Genomic DNA, 27,857 nt, shown 5'->3' with positions numbered 1-27,857 from the left:
GTGATTGATAATAAAAGCTGATTTGGCCTATAGCTAGGCAGAATAAGGCTGGGCAGGAAAGCCAAATGGAATTTATTGGCTTACTTACAAGAGCATGATGAAAGGTTTGTTACAGGGGGAAGGAAGGAAGGGTGGAGCCAGCAGACACAATCCAGCTGCCCAAGGAACAAGATGTCAGAGAACTGGTAAGCCACAGGCCACATGGAGATATATAGATCAATAGAAATGTAAGAGCTAGTTAGTAATAAGCCTGAACTATAGACCAAAATTCTGTAATTAATATAAGCCTCTGTGTGATTATTTCAAAGCAGCTGCAGGACGGAGCAAAGCCTCTGTTTACACATGCCTACCTAATGAGTGAGGTTTGCCATATGAGCAGCCCTCAGGGGATATTCTATAAATTGTTGAAGGACTAGAGTATATATACATTACAGCCCCTAAGAGTGGTGCATATGGAATGAGGTTCCTGGTAAGTTATTGCAGTAGTTGTGTGTCTGCTACTGTGTGTAATAAGACATGTGACTGAGGCCAAAATGTCTGTCCAGAGGAATCTTGCTTATCTAAAGGAAGAACTGTAATGGAAAAAAGGGACACATGGGTAGAATCCTCCATATCAGACTGTGTTTTGGCAGTAAGATTATATAAAAGAGAGGATGAGATAGAAATGCTAGCTTGTCATTTACTATAGTAGGGGACCAGGCTGAAAGGCAACAGAATACAAATTAGGTCTATGTTAAGGAGCCCCTCCTGGGAACAAAAAAATTGTAACCTACAGCAAAAATCAGATACTGAAGAGATAGAAAGTGAGGTGAAGTGATTAAAGACACCCCTCAGGTCCAACTTTTAATGCAGAGGAAGAGAGAATCCACGATTAAACATAAGGCTGGAGACCAAAATAAAACTATGATAGAAACAACCATGTTAAAGGGGAAACATTCTGCCTCTGGATTCTTCAGTTGGGAAGGACTTTTAAACAAGAAATGAAAGAGCATCTTCTGGCCAGCATTATGAAGTTGGTACACACAGATATTGGAGTTTGGTGGCAGCTATTGGGGTTTCCAGGTTCTTCTGTCCCAGAACAAAGAATTGAACAGAAACCTCTACAGTGGGTGTTAAGACGTGCAACTGGTACTGAGTTCTCTATCACAGGGAAAGTCTGTCTTTCTTGATATGGGATAGGGTAGAGAGCCTGGCTGATGAGTGGGGTACAATGAGGGAGTAAAGAGATGCCCTAAAAAGGCTAAAGGTTTAGAACAAACTTTGAGGTCTGTAGAGTAACTTGTAAGGAATCAGTGGTAACAGGTTGCACAGAGGCTTCACATATGGTAAAAAAATGTTTTAGGCTGACATGGCAAAGGGAGGGAATGGCTACTGAGACCATGCCTGGTTGCAGGGGGAGGGGAGGGGAGAGAGCAAGACAGCAGTTCAGGATTCTTTGAGGTTAGTAGTTTGCACTGGGGAACTGCTTTAGGATATGGGTGGTAAGATTTTACAGTGTGCAAAGACTGACCTGTGTCTGCTGTTTGGGGAGGCTTCTCTCAGGCATTTCTGGAATCAGTAGAAAGCTTAAGAGATTAGAAAAATAAACCATACCACTTGGCTGTTTGGCATGCCAACTGTTCTTGGTGGGTGTTGGGGTGATGTAGACAGAGCCACATGGACAGTAGTCAGTAAAGCAAGAGAATTTATTAAAAAGAATTCACTTTCAAGGGATTAAGTAGGACAGAGCAGAGAAGTTCAGGAGTTTAGTGGTCCCATTCACAGAGGACTGGAACCTTTATGGGTCACTTGCATAGCATGGGCTTTCTCAAGCATGCAGCATCTGTTACACGTTGCAAGGCTGAGGACTTTCCAGTCCTTCTCTTTGCCATCAGATTTTTTTGTTTTTGTTTTTCATATACTAATTTTGTATCTTGTGTGGAAAGCCTCTCCAGACCTCACTTTCTGCCCCATTCTCTTGCCTTGAAGCTGTGGGACATGGAGGTAGGTGGGGCCACTGTGAATGAAGTAGAACCATAAAAATGGAGCAATGCATCCACTCATCCCTTGCTGAAACCAAGGTTGACTATTCCAAGACAACATGGAGGAAAGTAGTCCTTGCTGACTGGTGCCTATGAGCCATTGGGCACACTTGGTTATCACCAGCTGAGGTGCCCCTGGGCTGGGCTGAGAAGCTTGAGTTGACCACTGAGCACTTTGGAAATAGGAGATGCATGGCAGCCCCATGGCAGTGTCTAAGGATGCAAGATTATGGAGAGTGAGATAAACTAGTGGAACCATTCTGGCAAGGGCAAGGGTATTTTGAAGAGAGAAACTAGTGGCCCCTACCATTGCATATCAGCTGATTGAAACTCTTTCCCAAGGAACTGGCATTTCCCCAGGGATATTATGCTAGGAGAAGAAAAAATCTGAAGCCAGCCAGAGGAGGAACGTTTCACAGAGTTCTAACAAGTTAACTTTTCTTGTCTTTAGATTTGTTTCATGTATACGAATGTTTTGCTTCCATTTATGTCTGTGTACCATGCGGGAGCCTGGTGCTTGTGGACGTCAGAAGAGGGCATCAGATTCCTTGGAACTGGAGTGGTAGATGGTTACAAGCTGCCCTCTAGGTGCTGGGTATTGAACCCAGGTCCTCTGCAAGAGCAACAGTGCTCTTAATAACCGAGCCATCTCTCCAGGTAACTTGTCTTGCTGGACCAACTTGCAGGATAGACTGGAGTTGACACTATGATAGGCCAATGACCACTCCTTGACCAGATCTGCTTAGCATGTCCAGGGATGCTAGAATGTACAGGAAGCAGAAAGCTAACTAGAAGGAGGACTTTGTGAGGTCATCATCCATGATTGGGTGTGGTTGTGCTAATAGAGCTGTTTTGGAATCATCTACACTCCCTTAAGTCACCCATGTGCTTTTAAGCAAGCTCACAATGCTATCAGTTCACAAACTAAACATTGGCTCACAAATTTCACATTGGTGAAAACCTCACTTTGGTCTATTATTGGTGCCCTATCTGGAGTGAATAGATATTTGCTCACATCTCCCAGGAAATATTAACACAAGATTACCAACTCCTGCATTCTCAAACTCTGATAACAACTATTCGTTCGTCTCCTAGGAGCTAAACTCTAAAACTTTCAGATATAACTGACAATATGAGCAATTTGCTTTTCTGTGCCTGATTTATTTCTCTTAATGCCCCACAATTTATTCATTTTATAATGAGATTTCCTTATTTTAATGGCTGAATAATAGTCCTGTGTGTGTGTGTGTGTGTGTGTGTGTGTGTGTGTGTGTGTTATTGATTTTTTTCCCATTCATCTATTGATGAAAACTTAGGTTGATTCTGTATCTTAGATGTTGTGAATTGTACTTCAGTAAGTTGTGCACATGTCTGTTTGACATGCTAGGTTCCTTTCTTTTGGATGTATATCCTGGGTAGGAATTGCTACATATAGTAGTTCCATTTTTAATTTTTAAAAGATCCTGCTTACTTTTTACAACCATGACTAGACTAAATCTGCATGCCCACTCACAGTGTGTGATAATTCCTTTGTACCACACCAGTGCCAGCAATTGTTTTTTGCCTTTTTGTTCTAATGAGGATAAAATGTTTTCTTATTTTGCTTTTGATTTGCTTTTACCTGATGGTGAGTGATAGTAAGCATTTCCCCACATAGTATTGTGGGTCCTTTGTCTGTCTTCCACCCTCCAGTGGTTTTTTTTTTTTTGTTGTTGTTTTAGGTTAGCAGCTGCACCTGAATCTACTGATATTTTAATTACCTTCTGCAGCCCCATACTCCCGCAGCCAGTGCCCACACCACTCAGGCCATGGTCTGGCAGGACTTCCAGTTCTGATGGCACCCACAGGCTCCTCTGCTGCTTCCAAATGTAGTTTTTAATTAAGTCTCTATGGTTCTATTTACCAATAGAGACTTGGGAGTCAGATGTTGGGGTGAAAACCTGCTAGCTCAGAGAGGCTGGGAAGCAACCAGCTGACTTTCCTTTTTGGCTAGAGACCCAGCAAGGGAGTGTGCCTCCAGCCATCCCAAACCAAAAAGACCGCCCAAACTCCAAGTCTCCCTACTCTTCCCTGTGCATCTCTGTATCGATCTTCCTGTCAACTCTGTTCTTTCTATGTCAACTAGTTGCTGGCTCTGCCCCCTGATCCAAGGTTGATTTTATTAACATAGTCTCAGGTTTCACAGTGCAGTCAGATATCATGTAACACCCCAGTGCTAGAGATTGAACCCAGGGCCATGTACATGCCAGACAAGTGCTCCAATGCTGACCTAACATTTTCAGCCCTTGCATTCAAATGTCTTCTTTTTTTTTAACATAATTTTTTCCTTTGGGAATTTCACATCATGCACCCCAGTCCCACTCATTTCCCAGTCCCTCCATATCTACCCTTTACCCTTGAAGCATTTCCCCAACAAAGGTAAATTTAAAGGGAAATAATAAAAAAGCAAATAAAAATATTAATTAAAAACAAATAAGCAACAAACAACCCCCCAAACCAAAACAAAAGCAAGCAAATAAAAATCTAAACAAACAAACACACTTCAATCCTCCATTTTTCCCACATCTCCATGGCCTCTTCATCATCTTGGTAGCATTGGGAGTTGATGTGTACCATGTAGTATACCTTTTTAATCCAAACAGCTTTTCTTGTAAATGTTATTGGGTGATGTATTGTTGATTAGTGTTTTAGTGTTTTCATTGCTGTGAAGAGACACCATGACCATGGCAACTCTTATAAAGAAACATTTAATTGGGGGGAAGACTCATGTACAGTTTCAGAGGTTCAGTCCATTATCACGAGAGCATGGCAGCATGCAGGAAGATGTGGTACTGGTTGCTGAGAGTCCTACATCTTGCAGGCAACAGGAAGTTGACTGACTGTCACACTGAGGGAAGCATGAGAAAAAGAAACTTCAAAGTCCACCCCCACAGTGACACACTTCCTCCAACAAGGCCATACCTCCTAATAGTGCCACTCCCTTTGGGGGCTAATTTCTTTCAAATCACCACAGACAGATTCACCATCAATGCTGGACCCTTGCTGAGACTCCTCTCAGATATTCTGCTATTGTCCTGAGTCATGGAGACCCTGAGGCTATGGTTCCAAAGGCCCAGTCCCTTCATGAGCTCTAGCCGGTCATAGATGGGGTAAATGGTGGGGAGTGTTAACTCAAAGCCCTGGATATATGCCTGGGTGGTAGCAGAATTGGTCAGTTCAGGCTGCTGGAACCACCCCCTCAGGCAAAGGGTGGAGCCAGCTTTCTCAAGTGTCTGTGGGGGCAGCTCTCCTGTGCCAAGGTCTGATATCCCATGGCTGGTGATGTGTGGAGTCAGCTCAGCACAGTCCTCATACTTCAATACATGGTCCAACACATGGTTTGAATGAGTCCCTGTGGTAGCATGGGCAACTGACATCAACACAGACCCCAGATGCAGCAAGACCACAGTCCCAGACATGGCTATTAGTAGCAGCTTTGGCCCAGATTTCACTAAAGCCATGGGTGGCAGCACAGGACACTTAGATTGGCATGCTCTGGTAGTGGCTCATCCCTCAGACCCCAACATGGCCACAAGTGGTAGCCCAGAACCTGAACATCCTTGTGGCCTTTGGTGGCAACATGGGCCAAGGACATCAATACAGACCCTGGCTGTGGTAGGACCATGAACCCAGACATGGTCCTTGACAGTAACCTGGGCCTGAATGTCACCATGGTCCCAGGTGGCAATACAGGCCACTCAGATCAGTATTACCCTGCTGTAGGGTGGTCCTAGGACACCAACATGGCCCCAGGTGGTGGCCCAGACCCAGACATCTGCAGTCTTCAATGGTAATATGCAGCATGGATATCAACATAGACCCTGGCTGTGGCAGGGTCACATACCCATTCATGGTCCTACAATGCAGCTTGGCCCAGATGTCACCACAGCCCTGGGAGGCAGTGCAGGCCACTCAGATCATGATGGCCCCTCCAATGGCATGGGCCTCAGGCATCAATGTGGCCACATGTGGCAGCACAGACCCCAGGTATTTGCCTGGTCTTTGGTGCTAACAGGAGCCACTGACATCGACACAGACTAGCTATAGCAGGGCCACAGACAGAGCCACCTAGACATGGCCCTTGGCAGCAGCCCACGCCTGGACATCATCATGGTTCTGGGGGCACTTGGGTAACCCACATCAACCCATTCCTCATAGCCTTTGCCTCTTTAGATCTGCCTCTTTCCACAGGACATGAACAATTCTTCTTCTCTCTCTTTTCCATGACCCACCATATATTTGCTCACCTGGTTGAGCAGACCCTTGATTTCTTATCCCTACCCAGGGCAAGTGGCCCTAGGGGTGTGTGGGTGTGTGTCCTTCACCTGCTCAGTCCTAATGGTGCCAGGCAGGCCCATAATTTCTTCTCCCCAGCCAGGGCAAGCGGATTCAGAAGGGTGTGTGAAATGTCTTCTTATAATAAATATCTATTTAGGTAATTTCAAACCCATTGTTTCTTTGCTATTTAGTTTTTTTTTTGGTTTCTTCATGGATTATGGATATTACTTTCTTCTTGGGTGAATAGTTTGCAAATATGTTCTCAAATTCCTCAGATTGGCTCTTCAATTTGTCAAGAAATGCTGTAAAGAAGCTTTTGAGCTTGAAGGAATGTTGTTTTCCAGTTTTTGCTTTTGTTGCTCATGCTTTTGGGGTCATATAGTCTGAAAAAAAAAACTCTCCTTAAATTACTATGTATATTATTATGCATAGATTAATGAGTTCTATATTCTGAAAAAGTATCTCTGGATGATTTTGTCATTGTGTGAACACCATAGTGTATTATATTATGTATAATACTATGTATAAAATGGCTACAAAATCAGGTTAACCTAGTCTTTGGGCCCACTGATTCTTCATTGACCAAAACAGCATCATGTAGCCCATGACTATAACGATTGTATCATTTCCCTTCTTAAGAACTCTTCATCTCTTTCCATGTTAGTTGTTTTTTAATTCTATTTTCCCATTTTAAACTCTTTGTACTACTACCTGAAATTATTTCTTGTTGACTTGTTTTCTACTATATCTACTATAGTCAAAACATGCTGAGAAGTGGTTCCTCTTCTGACTTACTTGTTTTTACTGCTGGACTTACTACTCAGAACTGGACTGTGTTGTGTTAGATACTCCAAGACTGCCAACAAGTTGAATTGAACCAATATTTAAGTGAGATTAATTTAGTTGTAGGTTCCTGAAAATGAAATACTTTATAGTTCTTGAATTAAAAAACATTTCTAACAAACAAATTAAGTTTCTTTGTTTCCCTACTCATCCATCATCCTGGCAAAATCAGTTCTTTGAAGGATGCTAGTTTGAGAACCTCTGTTTTCATACTCAGTATGAGCTAGAGGTTACCCATACTTCCCTGCTTTATTGTTTTTCCACACGACAGCTTGTGGAAAATCGTTTCATAAGATCAAGTACACAAGAGGAGTCAGACAGAAAGTGAGAATACAAGCAAGATGGAAGTTACAGCATTTGTTGTCTCATCTAAATCTCTACAGTAAGACATTGTCTTGTTCTGTTCACTAGAAACAAATCACCATGTCCAACCCATGTACATGGAAGAAGGGATTATATAGGATGGGATTACAGCAGGGAAGGCATTAGAAGATATTTTTAGGAGCTGTATTCTTTCCACTCCATTTCTCCTTTCATGCTGTTATAAACTTCGTATTGAGTAAGTGTTTAATACTAGGAATTACACAACAGTTCAAGGAAGTGTCAGCAAGCCTTATTGATTATCAGAATTATTCAAAGAAGCTCTTACAGATTATCTGAGTCTCACCTTTGTCTAATTTGGAAAATCTGGAAACTATACTCAATTGGTAACCATGAGAATGAAAACTTTATTTAAAAAGACTTATTTTTTTGGAAGGAACATGTCACATTACTACAAGTAGAAAACTACCACCCAGAAGAGGCTCTAGCTCTTGCTGCTGTCAATATCTCAGGAGAGCTCTACTTTCGATCAGGGCTATGCTCTGTACTGGAAGGGGTTTCTGTTCCCAGGGCACATCCAATGAGACATATAGATGAATGTTTTGGAAAATATTTTTTTCTGGATTACATTGAAACCATTTCTAATCATTTAAAAATCATACATTTGTAGTTTTACTTGCAAGGAGGCTACATTCCCTAATTAATCCCATAACTCCAGGGTACATGATGGAGAGATAAAAGTTTTCAGTGAAAAATCTACGGTGAATTTTATTTCAGAGTATTAGGAGGCAAGACATCATGTTATCATTTATAGAGTCTTCAGGGTTTTGTGCCAACACAAAGCTGATGGCTACCAGTCTTCAGTTACTTAATATCTTTTCAATTGATGGTGCTCTGCTCTGCTGATTATAAATGGTGGAAGTCAAACTGATGGAGTTCTCGAAGCAGTGCACAGAAAGTTCTTGTTATTTTAGCCTTGCCTCACATATCCAGCTGCATGTGAGCTTTAACCTGTCCAGAGCATATTGTCTTTCTTATCTCTTCCAGACACCATCATTCTTGTTGCTAAAGGTGAAGCAGAACTGAATGAAATTCACAGTGCCTGAGGATTTTCAAAGAAGTTTTTCAATTCAGGAATTGGTAAGTGATAGACTCAGTCTGGTAGGGCATTTGTTTGTTGCCTCTTTTAATCTGGATCCTTTTTCTTATAAACAAATTCCTTTGGAATAATAAAAAGTATAAAATAAAACCTCATGGTAATGCCCCAGAAGCTGGCATTCTGTTAGCTGTTAAACTCTGTTCTCAAGATTTATGGGCAACTGCTGATTGTAATTAATGGAAAACATTCAGAAGGTGAACTAAATGACGAGGAGCTCTCACTGTTGCTATTTATTATGTATGCATTTATGACTATGGTTTCAGGGAGACTTTAGACCAATAAATTTAATACATCATCTTAAGGAATGAAAGAATCCCACTGGTTGGAATATGCAAAACATTTGGCTGGGCAACTCCAATTTTGCTGTAAGAACAAATGCTGGATGCTTTTGAGTAGTTGAAGAAAACTGTATTAGAAGACTACTTTATGGTAGCAGAACTTAGAGAACAAATCTTTCTCTTTATATAAAGGGGATATTAGAATGACTTATAGGTTGTGGTCCAACAATGGCTGGTGGTGAATGGAAAGTCTAAAAATACAGTAGTTCACTCTCTAAGGCAGGATGTGTTCACTGGTCTTTAGTATACCTGGACATACTGAGGGTGTAGGTTCTAATGACAGTGAAGGAATGGATTTGCTAGCAAGGTGAGAGCAATCCAGCAAAGAGCAAAAGCTTCCTTTTTCTATGTTCTTATGGAGGCTTAGAGGAGATAGCATGGCCCAGATTAAAGGTGTGTCTTCCTCTACCTCAAGATCTGGATTAAAAGTGTGTGTCTTTCTACCTCAGAGATCTGGATTAGAAGTGGACTTACCTACTTCAAATTAAGCAAAAATCAATCATAGGTGTGCCCTCCATTTTTGGATTTTAGTTAATTTCAGATGTAGTCAAGTTGACGACCAAGAATAGCCATCACAAAGATTGAAAATACATTATCTCCTAAAATGTATCTGTCATTACTGGTCTGGGTTCTAATAACTAGGAAGCAAAGTAGGTATCCATTTTTTTGTTTAAGACAAAATTCCTTTTGCTATATGTGTTTAGAGGTCTTAAAAGCTTTGTATATCTATTACAGAAAATCCAGAAGATATAATTAAAAACTGGCTAAAATATTCTCATACAACAGTTCACACACAGACAGCTATGTGTGCCAACTAGTATGATAGTCATTATTTTTTATTCTTCCAGTTCACAATGTATTACTGTATTTTATTGGCATAGCACCTCGTTTTCTATCTTGTTTAGCTACTAGCTCTTTCTGCCTTTTCTTGTGGTCTGAACATTCTCAGAACTGAAGTACTTGGAGTAATGAGAAGATATACTGAAGAAAATACAGATGACTAGCCACTGTGATTGAAGGGAAAAGATTGGGTAGCTGAATGGATTCTAGAAGAATATTGCAAGATGTTAGGCAGCAGCATAGTACAATGGATAATAGACAAACAAGGTATCTCTGTTTTGGAGAAGGATATATTTGATTAGAATTAATTTTGCTGTGTGCAGTTTCTCAGCATGTGATTTATATCATGTACATTTGACCACTGCAGAGTTTGAGGAAGTTAGTGTGAGTTGTTGCATATATAGTTTTCAGTGATATAATCTCTCATATGCAAGTACAGGCAGTGCAAATTAGGCACATTTTGTGGTGATCAAAGTTCAATTCTGGTCAAAAGTTTTGCTCATAGGGCACAGGCCATAGGGTTGCAGCTCTGTCATGACAGATAACAAAAGTTTTTGATTTCTGGACAATGTGTGTGAAAATTACCTAAAAGAGATCTGCTCCATATTCCAGTCTTTAATCAGGAGTCCTTCTGGTCAGAGCAAAAAAGTTGGTTGGAGATCTGTTCTTGTACCTGCTTCAAGCTGTACAGGGTGACATGCTGGCCTTGCCAACTGAATTGTTTGTTACTCTGGCAGGAGTTCTATTAGGCACCATAAAAAAGGTAGCCATACTTAGGAATGCTTTGAATAGAAGGTCCTTGTTGCATTGTCAAGGGGCTTAAGAGAAGTGCATATTACATTGGCAGGTGTTGAAATCTTTGCTGAATCATTATCTAAAGATAGAACTGTTAAATCCTAGAAGACACATTCATGGCAAACAAAAATGTAGGGGTCAAGTTGGCACCTGGAAACTTTATTCCTACTGGCCGATTTTAATAGTGCTAGAATGTGCTATGCATACTATGAAAAGTTATTCATAGATATCGTCCTTCTGTGAACCCTGGGAGTTACAATAATGACTAGCCTGACAAGATATACCCACTAGTGCAACCGTGGCACAAACGTTATGGGACTTACCAGCCATTTTTTGGTCGTATTGAAGGCTCATTCCATGAGATGAAACATATACCTGGCACTCTCAACAGAGACAAGAACTTGTGGCTAGATAGGTCACAGATAGACTAGAGGAGAACCTGTAACTATTACTCTGCTAAATGGGCATAGTATTAAGGTGACTCTAGTGACTTATTTTTATCTCCATATGTTAGTTCATCACTTAACCCTCACCAGAGAAGATTATTCTTGAACTAGATGGTGATTAACAGAGACTCTCAACTGGTCAATATACAGAGAAAAAGAGATTGCAGAGTGCTCGGCCCTATGGTATGCCTCTATCACAGCCCTACTCCCAAGGTCCAGCAATCTTTACAGAAGAGGGACAGGAAGATTATAAGAGACAGAGAAGGTGGATGGCTTTGTGGAAACTGTTTTCTGGATGTATCAGGGTATATCTATGATCCCATAGCATACACAAGATCTGTGAAAACTCAAGCCAGACAAAAAGCAGCACACAGGTGGTGGGGTGGGTATAAAGTTCCACCCATAGTTGAAGAGCTGTTGGCATTTGATAGCTTCAGGAGAGGGAGAACCAGTTTTCTTTAATCATGTGACCTCTAGCAGGTTGATCATGCTCCAAGACAGGCCCCAAACCCGAGAGTAGTTGGGCAACACAAACTGAACACTACAGCTTTACAAAAAAGAGAGAGAAGTCAAAGTTATGTGGATAGGGAGATGAAGGTAGATCCTGGAGGAGTTGGAGGCAAGGATAGTGAGTTAATGTGATCAAAATACGTTATATGGATTTGTCAAAGAATTAATAAAAATATTATTTTAAAAATGCAAAGACCAAATACAAGACAGATGACCCTGAGTAGTTCCAGAAAGTGAGGCTACTAGGAAAATCAAGACCAGATACTTGTCTTAAAATTTCTCCAGTCAAACCCTCCTCTTGTTCCTTGTTCTGAAAATCACTGGCATGTTTGATAATTTGGAGATATTTTTCACTTGTCCTGATTTGTTGACATAAAAGAAGCATTCCTTCTTTACAGGTTCCACCTTGAACAGTGTCCTGATAATTTAGGGCTCAGTGGTTTTGAATTACAATTACAGGGAGTGAACTTAGTGTCCTGTATTATTCAATTCTTGGGCTAGCATCGTTATTTGATTAGTGAGTTCTAGGTAAAGTCTTTGGGCAGTATAAAGGAAGAAAGCAGTAGGTCTCACACGGAGAAAAATGTTTTGACCATGAATGGTCACTCATGGCACCAAATACAACCTGTGTAAAACATAGGGAACATAGCATGATCACCGTCAGTTTTTTTTTAATCTAGAAGAGTATTTGTAGTTCATATACACAATGATTTTTTCTGTTGTATATTTTCTTTGTGAAACCTGTTTGCTGTTTGTATCTAGATTTTTTTATCTGTGCTTAACACAAATTATCTATTTTGTATTCCAGTTAGAATATTTTTCATTATACAGTGTAGAGATTAAAACATGTTTGGAGTAATGATAATTGGGGTTATGTATTGGTTCAGTGACAGCAACCTTATGCTACAGTGGTACTCTTCAGGGATTCCATGGGTTTGTAGATGCCAGTGTTGGCCTCTTCTCACAGGTGGGTAGTCCTGATAGAGCTAGGAACCTCAAACATTTGATATAATTGATTATTTAGGATTAATAGTATTATAATGACACTATGATAAAGGGGCCCATGCCTCATTAGATTAATGATATTAAGAAGATCTGTCTAGTTCTTTTGCTTCAAGAAATATAAACATCTTCAAGAAGTCAATTTAATTATGCTAAGATTAATTAGTTCAAATAATTTAAGACTTCAAAATAGAGGGTAGAATGGAGAATGAGATAATTATTTTTCACCTTGTACCTCTAAATACTGCCTTAAGCAAGCTGAATAGGTCATGCTGGAAGTAATTGCTGCTGCTGTGGCTCAGAAAGAATTGACGTGTAACCAAGCATTAGAAGGGGCTTCTTTCTTGGCAAACAAAATGCATTGCTTAATCCTGCAGTGACCCTGAAAGCTAGCATCAAAACAGTTGCCTGATTGGCAAATGTGAATAACTGAAATGACTTCAATGAGAAATGTCAATTCTTTCCCTAGGAGTGTCTGTGATGCACTTCTGTGGGCAACATCAGGGTTGGGCTGGGCCAGAAGTGGGCGAAGAGAGAACTAGACTGACATCCAGGTCTAAATTCAGCCAATGATTTCAGAGCCAAAGAACGGAGATGAGGAAATCAGTGGTTCAATGTGGCCAGGAACAAGACAGAAGTCAGTTATCTGGGACTTAGGTGGGAGAAGGATGGGAAATCAGGCCCAGGTAGTGAAGGATGAAAGATCAGACATTCAGAAGTTCAGACTTGACAGCACAAGTGAGTGAGTGTAGTAGAACTTGAACTAGAAAATGCATAGTGTTTTATGCTTCTTTTTTCTAGTAATGTTGGTCTTGAAGTTTTTAATCAAGTAGCTCAAGGGGTCTCAAGAGACGTGGCCTTAATTCAGACTTTTGTATGCTCTGCTTATCAGCTATATACTCTTGGGAAAACATGAAATGTTTTTAGCATTTAATGTATTCACCCACAAAACAGGGATGTTACTGTTCACATTCCATATGTCTTATGAAAGTGTATTTGGTTTGGAGTAATTTGCCTGTACATTTAAGATGCAAGTATTTTCTGACATACCACATTGGCATATGCTATGTGTTAATAGTATATTTGCAAAAAATTTTTATCTTATAGATAGCAGAGAATATTATAATTAGTGGTTTAACAATTGATGTGGGGGATCAATAACTATAAATAGATGCTTGATAAAGTCACATTTTTGAGTAAATTCTTTAAGCTTGGTTGTACTTATCAAGAAAATAATCTCACCTGTATTTCTATGAATAAATTTATTTAAATAAGTAAAAGACACCTACAGTGGAAGACATAAAACCATGATGAAAGAAATCAGGAGTAAAAAGAAAGATATTGTGACTCATGGATTTGTTGAATCAAGATCGTTAAAATGTACATTCTACCTAAGGCTCCATGTAATCCCCATCAAAACACCAATATATACTCTTCAGAAAAAAACCCCAAATGTTTACTGAACCATAAATGGAACTGAATAATTAAAGATATCTTGCACAAAAACCACAATAGGAAGCATATAAAATATGCAACAAAGTCATAGCAGCCAATGTATTATAGTATTATAATAAGCACAAATAGATATACCAGTGGAGTAATACAGGGCATAGAATTAAAACCATGCATCTATCTAGCCAACTTATTATTGACAAAGGTGCTAGGAACACACATCAGAGAAGGGCTAATAAATAGTGCTGGGAAAATTGAATAGCCATATGTAGAAAAATGAAAAGTATGTTTCTGTTTCTCAGCTGTGAAATAAACATCTCAAAATGGATTAAAGACTTAAATTTAAGAACTTGAAGAAAATGTAGGGAAATGCTTTAGGATATTGAAACAGGAAATTTTAGTTTTTTAGAAAAGATCTCAAAGTCACAAGACATAAAAGCAAAATTAGGTAAATGGGATTGCACTAAATGTAAAAGTTTCTGCATAGCAAATGAACAGTGGCATGGAGAGACAACTTGCAGGATGTGAAAAACATTTACAAACTGTTAAACAGCTACCTAGGCACTGATACCCAGGATATATAAAGAAATGCAAAAGCTCAATAGCAGAAAATCAAACTCATTAAAAAATGAGCGACAGACTTAGGTAGGCAGTTCTTAAAGGGAAATGTGAATGCTGAATAGTTATATAATATCTTGGTCAACATCACTAATCATCAAGGAAACCCAAATCTAGACCATAGTGAAATGTCATATTACCACAGTAAAAATAGTTCTTCTAAAAAGACAAACAAGCAATAGGTAACAAACTTTTTGGGAACCCAGATTTTTGAAGTATTCAGCAGATTTTTGCCAACTCTCCTCACCCCATTGTGTAACAGCACACTGGAACTTCTTGTTCCTATGTAATTTTGTAACCACTGATCAGCAACAAGTGCTCACAAGGATGCAGAGAAAAGGGACCCCTTGCTCATTATTAGTTATTATAGAAATTGTGCGGAGGCTCCTCAAAAAAGCAAACCAGAACTACCAAGTAACCTAGCATGCCCAGAAGTGGGAACTAGTACAAAAGATGATGTCACTATGCTGAGGAGTCATCTATGTTTCTATCCACATTGCAGCACCGTTCACAATAAGAAGGAATTGAAAAAGGAAGATTTTAATGAACTGGCGAGTAGATCAAGAAAATGTGGCACAGAAATAGTGGAATACTATGCAGTGGCAAAGATTCTAAAGTCATGTCATTTATGACAGTGTGTCTGGAGCTGTAAGTCTCACGTTGAGTGAACCAGAAACATAAACACTGTGTGACCCACTCATGTATGAAATGTAAGACTAAATAGAAGTTGAGAGCAGAATGGTGATTATAGAGGCTGGGAAGAATGGGGGACCGAGGAATGGGCAAAGACTGATTAGTGGTTACAAAATTAGATAGGAATAAGAAGTTCCAGTGTGGTGTTGCACAGTGGAGTGATGAGGGTTAGCAACAATGTGCTGAATACTTCAAAAAAGCCAGAAGAGAAGATTTCAAGGGTTTCCCCCTTTCTTTTTACACTTTTTTTGGATTTCATACATGAGTTCTGTATTTATATCCTTTCTTCCCTATCATCTTCCTGCTTCAACTCCTGCCATGTACCCCTTCTCAAAATTCATGACCTCTTTTTAAAAAAATTATTGTTACATACTCACACACACACACACACACACACACACACACACACACACACACACATATGCACGCACACACACATGCACCCACACACACCTTGCTGTGTTCATTTAGTGTTGCTCGTATGCATATGTGTTTAGAGATGACCACTTGGGATTGGATGACCTATGGAGCAGGGCTAGTCCACAGAGAAGACAGATTTTTCCACCTTTAGGAGCTAGTAATTGTTGGTAGCTCTTCATGTATGGGCAGAACCTTGCCAGATTTCTCCCATCCATGCTGGGAAGTCAGCTGGTATTGTCATTGTGTAGGTCCTGTGGAGGTGATCATATAATGGGGATTTCATCAATGCATTTTCCTATCATTTGTAGAAGACACCATCTCATCACATCCTGGTCCTTTGGCTCTTAAAATCTTCCTGGTCCCTCATCTGCAATGTTCCCTGTGCCTTAAGTGTAGGGTTGTGTTATCAACGAATCAATTGGTGATGAACATTGCTTTATCGGTTCTCTGCATTTCGACCAGTTGCGAGTTTCTGTGGTGATCTTTTTTTTTTGAAATTTTTTTAAATTTTATTATCAGGGGTGAAAACTACTCTCAGCTGTGGAAATAAGGATGGGTATTGAGAATGCAGCTGGAAATTATACTGGCTTAATCCACGGCTGGGCCCCTGGTGGAGCACTGGGAGTCTAATTAGTGAGAAAGAAGAGGGTTTATATGAGCGAGAATTGTTGAAGCCAAGGTTGGATAAAGCACAGGGACAAATAACCAAATGAATGGAAGCACAGGATCTATGAACCAAAGGCTGAGGGGCCCCCAACTGGATCAGGCCCCCTGAACGGGTGAGACAGTCATTTGGCTTGATTTGTTTGGGAGGCAGCTGTGTGTTGTTGCCGGGTCCTGGGCTAGTTGCATGAGTTGGCTGTTTGAATCCTGGGACCTATGCAGGGACGCTTGGCTCGGTCTGGGAGGGGGGGATTGGACCTGGCTGGACTGAGTCTACCAGGTCGATCCCGGTCCTCGGGAGAGACCTTGATCTGGAGGAGGTGGGAATGGGGGGTGGGGTGGGGGGAGGGGGAGGGGGGCGAGAGTGGGAGAACAGGGGAATCTGGCTATTATGTTGAACTAAATGATGTTGTAAAATAAATTTACTTAAAAAAAATAAAAAAAAAGAAAGGAAGGAACAGGGTTCTAACAATTACTCCAGTGAAGAAGAAGAGGAATTCTACCCTAGAGCATCCAGAAAATAACACAGTGCTGATAACCTCTGAGACCCATTACCCCAGATTTCTGACTTCTTCAACAAGGAAATAAAATGAACAAACACTTTAAAAAAAAAAAAGAAAAAAAAAGAAAATCTCAGTAGGAGGTTCTCCTCTTCATCAGTCATAGGTAGTTGGCTAGGTTTACAGTCTTCGTTATGAGTTCCTTCTGACTGAGTGGGCCTTAAGTCCAGTTAGATGGCTCTTGGTTATTAGTTGGATATAAGGTGCCACTGCTGTGCCCTTGAGCTTTCTTGCCATTTTTTTTAACCACTGTTGTGGTTCATAGGCATTATAATGCTTATAGCTATTAATTTCTTTTCTCCCTTGGAAACCTGCACAGCATCTTTCAATACTAGAGAGCCAGCCCTTGAGGAGATTCCTAGGTCAATTCCAGTTCAGTTCTCACAAGTCCTGTGTTTGAAATATGTGGTATCTTTGGATACCACTAGGGTTCTTACCTTCCAGTTCTAGAAGGCTACCGATGGCAATAGCAACAGCCTACAGTGTTTTGGGGAGTCTCTTCGATGTTCCTGACCAGCAACACAAAAGGAGGTTCCAAGGCTTTGCACTGGGGGATCTTTTTCTATAGTCTATGGCTCTTAGAGGCTGCATTTTCATCCTGATAAAATTTCATATAAATTATATATAATATATGTATTTTAAGTAATATAAATATTTGAGGAGATAGGTAAGTTTAAACTGCTTAAAACATTACACATTGTCTATATGAACCAGTGCATTACCTGTTGCCCTGTTAACCTGTATAATTTTATGTTGCTGCATATAAGTTTAAAATAGACTTAAGAACCACCATTACCATAAAAGCTTAACTGTTGTTTGATGTATGACTCACCTCTTCCTTCCTTCCTTCCTTCCTTCCTTCCTTCCTTCCTTCCTTCCTTCCTTCCTTCCTTCCTTCCTTCCTTCCTTCCTCCCTTCTTTCCTTCCTTCCTTCCTCCTTCCTTCCTTCCTTCCTTCCTTCCTTCCTTCCTTCCTTCCTTCCTTCCTTCCCCCCCCCCCCCCCCCCCCCCCCGCCTTCTGTGAGAGTTGTTAGTTTTGCCATCTTAACACACAGAGCCACCAGGGATGAAGGACACCAGTTGAGGAATTACCCCCGTAAGACTGACCTGTGGGGATGTCTATGGGGATGAATTTTCTTGATTAGTGATTGGGAGGACCCAGCATAAGGTGAGTGGTGCCTCCCCTGGACAGGTGTCCTGGGTTTGTAAGAAAACAAGCTAGTAAGCAGCATTCCTCGGGTCTCTATTCCAGTTTTCCTTGTTCCAGGCTCCTCACTTGAGCTCCTGCCCTGGTGTTCCTTGATGATGGACTGTAACATGTAAGTTAAATACCTCTCCCAAAGTTGCTTTTGGTCATAATGTTCATTATAGCAACAGAGAAGCAAGAAAGGAACCCTTCCTTCCTTCCTTCCTTCCTTCCTTCTTTCCCTCCCTCCCTCCCTCCCTCCCTCCCTCCCTCTCCCCTCCCCTCCCTCCCTCCCTTCCTTCCTTCCTTCCTTCGCTTCTTCCTTGGCAGATTCTCTCTAAGTAGCTGAGCTGTCTTTCCAGGTGACCCCTCCTGAATCGATTGTAAAGGCCATTGAGTCTAAATGATTATTCTAATCTGCTCAATAAAAATGGTTTCAGTTAAACATTATGAACATTTTTATTTACCTCTAAAGAATGACAAAACATGTTAGAAAATATCCAAACTCAGTTGGCCATGACATCTTTTGGTGTGTGTATTATATTAAAACCCTATAATATGGGACTAAGGAGAGGGCTCAGTTAAGAAAGTGCTTGCTACATATGCACAAGGATTTCAGTTTGGATTGTCAGAACTTATGTGAAAAGCTAGGCATGCCAGTGAACACTCAATCACAGCATTGGAAACAGGCAGACGCTACTGACCAGCCATGCTAGCCAAGCTGGTAAGGCTCCAGGTACAGCAAGTGACTCTGTTCAAAACTGAGGTAGAGAGTGATTGAGGAAGGTGCCCAATATTCATCTGTGGCCTTTACATGTGCTTACATATATACAACACATACACGTGCATGTGCACACAACACACATGTGTGTGCGCACACACACATCTTATAACTTTAGCTTTCCGTAATTCAGGTAATGGTAACCACATAGCTCCAAGCTGCAGAAGTTTGTTTTTCTGTTTGCTTCATAGCTTTGGCTGCTGGGTTAAATGACCACTAGTACTTTCACATATGTTGTTACTTTTTGTGTCCATGAAATTCTTAGAAAATCATTACAGAAAGATTTCTTAAATATATACTTGATGGGGCAATGGAGTCACACAGTCCATCAGCCCACAGATATCTGTTATTTCATCAATAGCCTTTTTTTAGACATGAAGTGATTAAAACAAAGCAACCATCTCAGCACTGTGAAGGTATGTCTCACAGGAGAGCCAACCAAGTACAGAGATAAGAAACGCTATTGAACAGTGTTCACAGAACCTAAACAAGGTCTTGTAATTAATAGTTTGGCTATCTGCCCAAAGAACATATGAAGCATCTGCCTGGGCTTCTGACACTTTTTTTTCTTTTCTTTTCACAACAATGTTCACGATTGGGCATTAAAGGGCTACCTTGTATGGAAAATCACTTAAAGATGTTATTTCATGAGGCACTCAGAGTCCCATCTGGTCTGATGCATTTTGTCAGTTGGCTTCTCAATGTTAATAATGTTTTTACCAGACTCAAATCATCAGTCGTCCTCTAGAATCCTGGCCACCATCAATACTAGTTTAACTCAAATTAATTCTAAAATGAAAGGTGGTATGTTTGATTAGGCTGAATACGTAATAGTCCCCCCAAACTATATTTTAAAAGGTGACCTTGTCAACCAGCTAGTGTCTAAGAGAAATATTGTGTATGAAGTAAATGTGGACTTGGCTTTGAGCAGGTGTGGATTGTTTTTTTGATCAAGAATGATCCAGAACAGCACCGTTGATCCTGACCCTGAAGCAGAACTCTTTGTACAGTTCTCTGATGGTGATTAGTGTAAACAGGGCTGGGTGAAGTTTGCCTCTGTCCCGGAGTCCAGCTCCCTCAGGGACTCTCATTACTCAAGAGCAGTTCTGATCCCAAACTGCTACCCCAGCTCCCACTGCTCTGAGTATGAGAAAATGCCGACGAGGCTGACCACACTTTACCCTGTATTAGCCTTTCTTGCTTGGAGTGAGAGCAGCTCACACTGGGTTGAGGACATGAACAGAAAAAGGGCAAAGTCTTTTTGCTGCTTTGGTTCCACAGTTTAAGGGCCATATTTTGCATTGTGTCTATGTATGAGTCATATTTTCTGTATTTTGTAACCCTCAAGCTATATCCTTTGTTAACATAAGTTAAATATGCTTTAAAGACCCTACATTTTAATATATATATTTCCTTATGCTTGATAGAAAGAGTTGAGACTCATGACCTAAGCAACTCTATGGGAAATATCTGACAGTTTTGCTGAGCATGTTTGGGGCATAGATTTCTTTTGTCTGTGGAGTTTGAACCTAGGCAGACTTAACTATGGTTTCTGCTGGGCACCTGATGCTGGGAGAGACAGGCTGTGTGGAAAGGAAAGACTTCACACAGGCGTCAGGCCTGTCCTAGGATAGAGTACAGGCATGGTTTTGTCTCTGTATTCCTTTATAATGCCATGCCAGGGCAAGACCTCCCCTGCTTTACAGGTACACAGGACAAAACATCATTTTCTTATTTAACCCATTAGCAACTGGTATTTTGTTTCATTTTGAAACAAATTTGTTTCATTCAATTCCTACTTTGAAATAGCACTTTCAGTCCCCATCCTAACTAATACATAAATGGATAATTCCTTATTTATAGGGCAGAGGCCAGTAATTATCAGTGATGAACACAGGAGAGTTTTTCATTTGTAAGCCCTTAGCTTTGAAACTTCAAAATACGTAGAAACAGCACCTAAAAATCAGTATAAAACATTTAAAAGATGTGAAACAAAAAATTATTCCTGAAATTTATTGTGAAACATGCCAGAAACATATATGAATGTGTTGTGTCTTTTCACAATGTCTTAGTTTATTAAATAACAATAAATTAACAAGGTTTAGTGGTTCCAATAATAACAATTTGTGAGAAAAATCTACTGACCTTGGTAGCCTGGCTGGGGCAAATGTAGATTTCAAAATTTTAATCTTATTTACTAATATTTACTTATATCGTGTGTCATACAACAGGAGAATTCAGAAATAGCCTGAGAAAGAGTCTTTATTGATAAGATAATGAACCATACCAATGCAGAGAGCTGTAAACGGAAATAAACACTTTCTTCCCCAGGCTGTTTATGGTCATGGTGGTTTATCACAGCAATAGAAACCCTAGATAAGACACCTCATTTTTTATTGTTTATATACATATGTATATGTATATATGATTAATTTTTGGTCATTGCATGTTCAGAAACCTTTCATTGTCAACTTCCTTGTGACCTCCATAATCAGTTGTTGGGCTGTCAGAACTGCACATTAAAAACTTTGCTATCAACTATGTTCGAGTGCTTGGCTTTCAGACTCTCCTACCCTCATAGCCCCATATGTTCTTTTGGGATTTGTGTAGATCTCTTTTTTTTATCCAACAGCAAAACCTTTACCACAGGAGCAGCTGGAATATCCATCTAAGGAGCTTCTGTTTGGAGGCAGGAAATGTAGGCAATTCAGGGAAGGGATGTTTGCTCTCTAACACACTGAAGGTACTTGTTCCATTAATTATCAATGAATGAGCAAGACTCAGCCAGAGGGGTGTGCCAGCACACATACAGAATCCTTACAGAGTCAAATGGAGCCAGGACATGGAATGAAAATCTGGAAATCTAAATTTAGACAACCTTCCATCTTATTACAAAGGGCATAGGACAGAATATATTTCATTTAATGGGCTACAAGCTTGATAAGTAACTCTTTAACATTTTGACATTTGTTATATGGGAACCTATTTATGCTTTTCACCCTAAGCTATGTAAATATCAGGGTTGGGTCTGGTTTAGGGCTCTTTATTGAGTAGACTGAAAAACTGACTATGTCTTCTTACTCAACTTTAAAATTCTTTGGAAAGAGAATCATTCAAGGATCTGGCCATGTGAAATAGGCATGGAAATTAGAAGAAAATTCTGGAGGTTGTACAGGTACCCCATTGGGGTTTAACTGAAGATTTATAAACTTTATTCCCAAATTGCTGGAAACTGAAAAAATTTAAGCAGTAAGATGGCAAAGTTGGCTCCGGTTTTTGACCAGAAGGTGACAGGAATGGATGTGCTGGGGCCACCTGGGAAATTCCTGAGGCAGTGCAGACAGAGATGAGGGACTGGTTAAAGTCCTCAGTGGCCACAGTGGCCGAGGAAAGAAGTCGACAGGGAAAAATCTCAGAAGCACAATTAATCAATGTTGTGGAGTCATCAGTTGTAGAATGTGAAGAAGAAGGTGATCTTAGATTAATTCTAAATCTCTAGTGTGAGTAAGATTAACACAGTGCTAATGTAGACAGTCTACTTTTGAATGTATCCAGATTATTTTGTCTCTAGCATTTTTCTCCAGGGACAGGAGTGCTTTCCACAGTTGCCGACATAGTGGTCACTTCTCACCTGTCACTTCTCACTAGAAGAACGTGACAGAATCGGGCACTTTGGATTTGAAATGCTTCCTTAGGCTGTAGCAGAACCTTCTGCTGCAGGCTTTTTTTCACCCCGTCTCCACTTTACTAGCTTGTGCTTTTTACCTGCAAGTGTGGGAGCCTCCTTGACTTTGTCGTCTTCAAAGACTGGAGAAACTTCATTGGTCCTTGACCATTTCTTTTCTTTACTTTCCTCCCTAGTTAAGTTTACTTGCTACCAGGCTTTGAAGCTTTAAATCCAACTGACTAATTTCCAGTTTATTGTTCATTTCTTAACTTCTCTGCTGGGTCCCAGATCTGTCTGTCTATCTGTGTGTCTGTGTGTCTGTCTATCTATCTATCTATCTATCTATCTATCTATCTATCTATCTATCTATCTATCTATCCATCCATCCTACTCTGTTCAGTTAGAATCCCTTTTAGAAAGTCCTCAAAGTGTTATTGAGCTGCATTCAGCTTATTCTTTGCCTCACTTGTTTGCTTTGCTGCTCTGTTCAGGTACCCTTTATGTCCTTTATGGAATCCCAAGTTCTCCTCTCTCTATGAAAATGTCCATAATATAAATGAAAGACAAATTGTACTGTTTTGATTTTTTCTCTTTTAGGTAAATGTTTTCTGTCAGGTGTGAAGTTGAGGTATGCTGGATAAGAAGTCAAGATGTACACAATGCTATACTATGACCAATTTTAGCTCAATTTTGCTCTGAGTTTATACTTTTTCTTTGAATTTTTTAAAAAAGAAGCTGAGTTTCATTCTGTGAAGCCCAGACAACATTTGATTTTGTAGTTCTACACAAGAAAAATTATTAAGGACCCAATGAAGTTTCTCTAGTCTTTGAAGATGACAAAGTTGAGAAGTTTGCAGGGTGACATAATGCATTGCTGAAATTCACCAATATAAATACAGCAATGACTTTGGCAGAGGTGGTAGCTCACACCTATATGGATTAAGAGTGCATTACACACTGTACTCTCCAAATTCCCATAGGTATCAAGTACAGCTGAAGAATGTTCTTGACGTTTATTTGTTTTGAAAGATCATATTCAACCATCTGTTTCTCTTTGTATCTGAAAAACAGACTTAAATGAGCTACAAGTTATGACTTAAAGAAGATAATCTTTCTTATTGTAAAGTGAACTTCAGGATTAATTGTGCATTGGTTCAAGGGAAAGCTTGTCTACAGTGGCTTAATATGTAGTTCTATAAGGTGGAATATACTTATAACACCAATATAGACTCTCAATACTACAAAGTTAGGGAGAAATCCATCGACTTATGAAATTGGAGGCAAAAAGAATTCTGGGCATGAGGCATGAGCGACTGACCACTCCTTTTTTTCTACCATATAATGGTACTTAAAAATTTTTTTGATTATTTATTTTATGTGTATGATTATTTGGCCCATGTGTGTGTGTGTGCACCATGTCTGTGCCTGGTTCCTGCTGAGGTGAGAACAGGGTACTGGTTCTTTAGGAGCTGTAGTTACACATGGTTATGAATCACCACATGGATTCTGGGAACAGAACCTCAGTCCTCTATAAGAGTAGCCAGTGTTCTTAAGAACCAAGCCATTTCTCCAGCCCCCATAAATGGTACTCCTTTTAAAAACAGAGCATAGGAACAAAATAAGATTTACTTTCTTTCAAAGCCACGGGAGGAAACTGGCTGCTGGCAGTGAGGGTTGCTGTAGGAGTTAAGTTATAGGATTGCTGGTTGTCCACTGCTGGCAGAGCCTAGCTGAGGCTTCTCTTGAAACAGTTGCTCCCACTGTCTCAGGTGAAGGCTCTCTGTTGTTACACGATGTGTAAGGATGGACAATGAAGAGAATTCAGGCTTTAGTTCACACCACTGATTGCTCTGACAGAAAATAGTGGATGTTGTAACTCTCCCTATCAGAGAAACTCAGTAGAAGCCATTGACTATGGCAAAGGGCACTGACTGGACTTGGAGGTCACAGGTGTTGGGAGAGAGGCTGAAGCAGACAGATAATCCATTAATATTGAACAAAAGAAAAACAGTGTCCAATGTGGCACAAACGAATGACAAGGAAGCTATTCTTGGTAAAGATCTGTTATTTAAAGTGAAGGCTAAGAATTTGCAGGTACATGCTAAAGGCTTTGTGTAAACAGCACTCACAGCAAGGACGGAACAAAACTAACCCTCAAGATTAGCTCCATAAGAAACTTAATGAAGCACGCAGTTGGACTATGTCAGAAATGACATCTTCTGCACACTGGTGATGATTTCCACATCCTCAAGAGGGATGAATATCAGAATTTTCTCTGTATTCTTTGCAACTGTTGCTTTTCTTTAGAAATAAACTACTATGTACTACGTTGTACACAATTCATAGTCTATGGAATGGATTCAGTGTTTTTTCAATTTTCATGCAGTTCTGAACTGATGAACCTATTTGAGCAGTGTTACAAAATGTATGCAAAGTATGGGTATAGTAGCATCTTATTGAGCATATTGTTGTATTTAAATACTTTATTACATTTATTTATTTATTTGTGTGCGTGTGCATGCACATGGAGAGGTGATAGGACAACTTGGAGGAGTGAAAAAGGGCTCCTGGATGAGCTACATTGCAATAAAATAGTCTTTAAAGAAACTAAAGTTATGGCTAAAGAGGTGTGCTACTTACTGAGGCAGGAGTCAGCTCTGCAAGAAAACAGATGTATGTATCTAGCAAGGAAAGATCAAAATGTGTGAGACAAAAGCTGAAGAGAAAAGGATGAATGCATTAGAGCTGGAGTCCTCAGTGATCCTGTATCAGAAATGGATAGATCTGGAAGTCAGAAAATCCAAGAGGTGGCTGAACTCAGGAGAGTGATCAGTTAACTGGGTATAATGGACATCATAGACAGCAGTAGAATATTCACATAGGGCATACCAAGACGTACCACATTGTGGGCCATAAAACGCATCTTAACACAGCAAAAGAAGAGAAGTGATGCAGTCTCTGCCTTGGGCCAAGAAGTCAACAACAGATGGACAGTTGGAAATATCTCCAAATATTTAGACCCTTCCCAATACACTTCTAAGTAACACATGGACCAGAGAATAAATCTTAAAAGAAAGTAAAAATCATTTTGAACTAAATGGAAATGAAATGCAATCTATTATGGTTATTGTTAACAGTGGAATGTAGCACTGGAGGGCATTTATATGCTGAATATTGATTAACTGAGTCATGAGTAATTAAGTCATTCAAAGTGTGAATGTTGTGCTTTTGCCAGAGATGCATTGGGTAAGGTGAAACATGGGAATGGCAACTTAGTTTAGAATATTCTAAATGTTGAGAGTTCCTGAGTAAAACTTCTTGTTTTCAATTAATTTAATCCTGAAGATGAAGACAATAACCTTGCAGTTAATTTAGTATAAACATTTTTCTTTCTTTCAATAACTGTGTGTTACCCCTTGGTATTTAATATCCATTCCTTCCTGGCTAGAAACTCTCTTAAAACACCTTCACTATGATCATTAAGACTCCTTAGTAGATTCTGGGATTTCTCAGCCCCTTTATACATTAGCTAAGTCTTATCCTGAAGTTTATTATTCACACTTAAAATAATCTTTTAATTTATTCTTGGAAAATTTCATAATGTGTACACCATAGTTTGGTCACAGCCACCCTTACTACCTTCCTCCAGCTCCTCCTAGTGTCCTTCAGTACTTTTTCCTCTCAACTTCATTTCTTTAAAACATTAATAACCCACCGAGTCTCATTAGTGTTGCTTATGTATGCATACATTTGGAGCAAACTGCTGGAGCATCGACAATCTACCAGTGGGCACACCCCAGAGAAGAATAATTCTTCTTCCTTCATTCATCACCAATTGCCAGTGACTCCTCATGTAGAGGTAGGACCTCAGGAGCCCCTTTGCTATCTATCCATGTTAGAATTTTGTGTTGCTCAAATCCTAATTGGTTTCTAATAAAAGCCTGGAGCCAGATATTGGGGTAAGTGCTGAAAGATCAGGGAGACAAAGGAACAAGCCACTAGAGAAACTTCTCACCACTACTGGATTCTCAGGCTGAATGGAAGGTCAGATCCTATCTCCATGAATCCTCATACTGAATGCCTCTGACATCAGTGGAAAGGTCTTTTGGGTTCCTGTCTCCTCACACCTTATATGCCTTTCTCCACCCAGCCATTTCACTTCCTATCTCAACCTCCCTAGTGCTGGGATTAAAGGTGTGTGTGCTTCCCAAATACTGGTAGCAAAGGCATGCAATCTCAAGTGCCGTGATTAAAGGAACGTGACACCACAGCCTGGCTCTGTTTCTTTTAGACTAGATTAATCTCATGTAGTCCAGGGTGGTTTTGAACTCACAGAGATCCAGAAAGATTTCTGCATCCCGAGTGCTAGGATTAAAGGTATGTGCCACCACCACCTGGCTTCTTCATTTAATCTAGTGGCTGGCTCTGTCCTCTGATCCTCAGGCAAGCTGTATTTGATACACAGTATATCATCACAATTTTGAGTGACTTGCTCTTGTGTAGGTTTTACATAGGCAATTCTAGCTCCCGTGAGTTCACGTGTGCAGTGACCACATCATGTTCAGAAACATTTTATTCTCTCCTCCCCAACCTTTGGCTCTTACATTTCTTTTGCCTCCTCTTTGGTGATATTTCAGGAGCTTTGAGTGGGGGTAGGTTGATAGAGATAACCCATTTATGGCTGATCACTTAGAGTCACATGTTCTTAGCACTTGAGATCTCATGTCTTGCTTGGGAAAGACACATGCCTTTAATCCCAGGAAGTGATGGCAGGAAGCAGAAAGGTATAAAAGGACCATGAACTAGAAGCTTTTTAAGCTTTTAGGCTTTTAGCAGCAGTGCAGCTGAGATCCATTCAGGTGAAGAGAGGACTCAGAGGCTTTTAGTCTGAGGATTCGTGGAAACAGGATCAGCTGAGAAGTTGGCGAGACCTTTTAAGATTCATGCTACAGCAATGTTTGTCTTTCTTGGCCTGAATGACCTCACTCAGTTACATTTTTATTTAAAAGCTTTGATTGTCTGTTTAAATCTTCTCTTTGGGGACCTGTTGCAGGCTGAGGTGGGACCAGGGAAGAAGAGAGCATAAGAACTGAAGAAAACTGAAGATACTGTGATGACACTAAGTTATCCTCTGGTTGGATGCTGTTGAAATGGTTGCCCAAAGGTTGACTGGGATGGTTTCAGTGAATATCTGTAAACACTATGCAGGCACCTGGTGTTCCTGGT

General features: G+C 40.2%; 1 long non-coding RNA gene across 1 annotated transcript; it reads left to right on the top strand.

Annotated features, from left to right (window-relative positions):
* Nucleotides 1-27,857, top strand: LOC143274297 (uncharacterized). Its single transcript, XR_013052875.1, has 3 exons — nt 1-185; nt 8,550-8,642; nt 27,685-27,857. It is a non-coding gene; the product is annotated as an uncharacterized LOC143274297 (long non-coding RNA).

Source organism: Peromyscus maniculatus, chromosome 7 (assembly GCF_049852395.1).
Source record: "Peromyscus maniculatus bairdii isolate BWxNUB_F1_BW_parent chromosome 7, HU_Pman_BW_mat_3.1, whole genome shotgun sequence".
NCBI lineage: Eukaryota > Metazoa > Chordata > Mammalia > Rodentia > Cricetidae > Peromyscus > Peromyscus maniculatus.
Note: the sequence above shows the minus strand (reverse complement) of the source record. Positions and strands in the feature narration are given on the sequence as shown.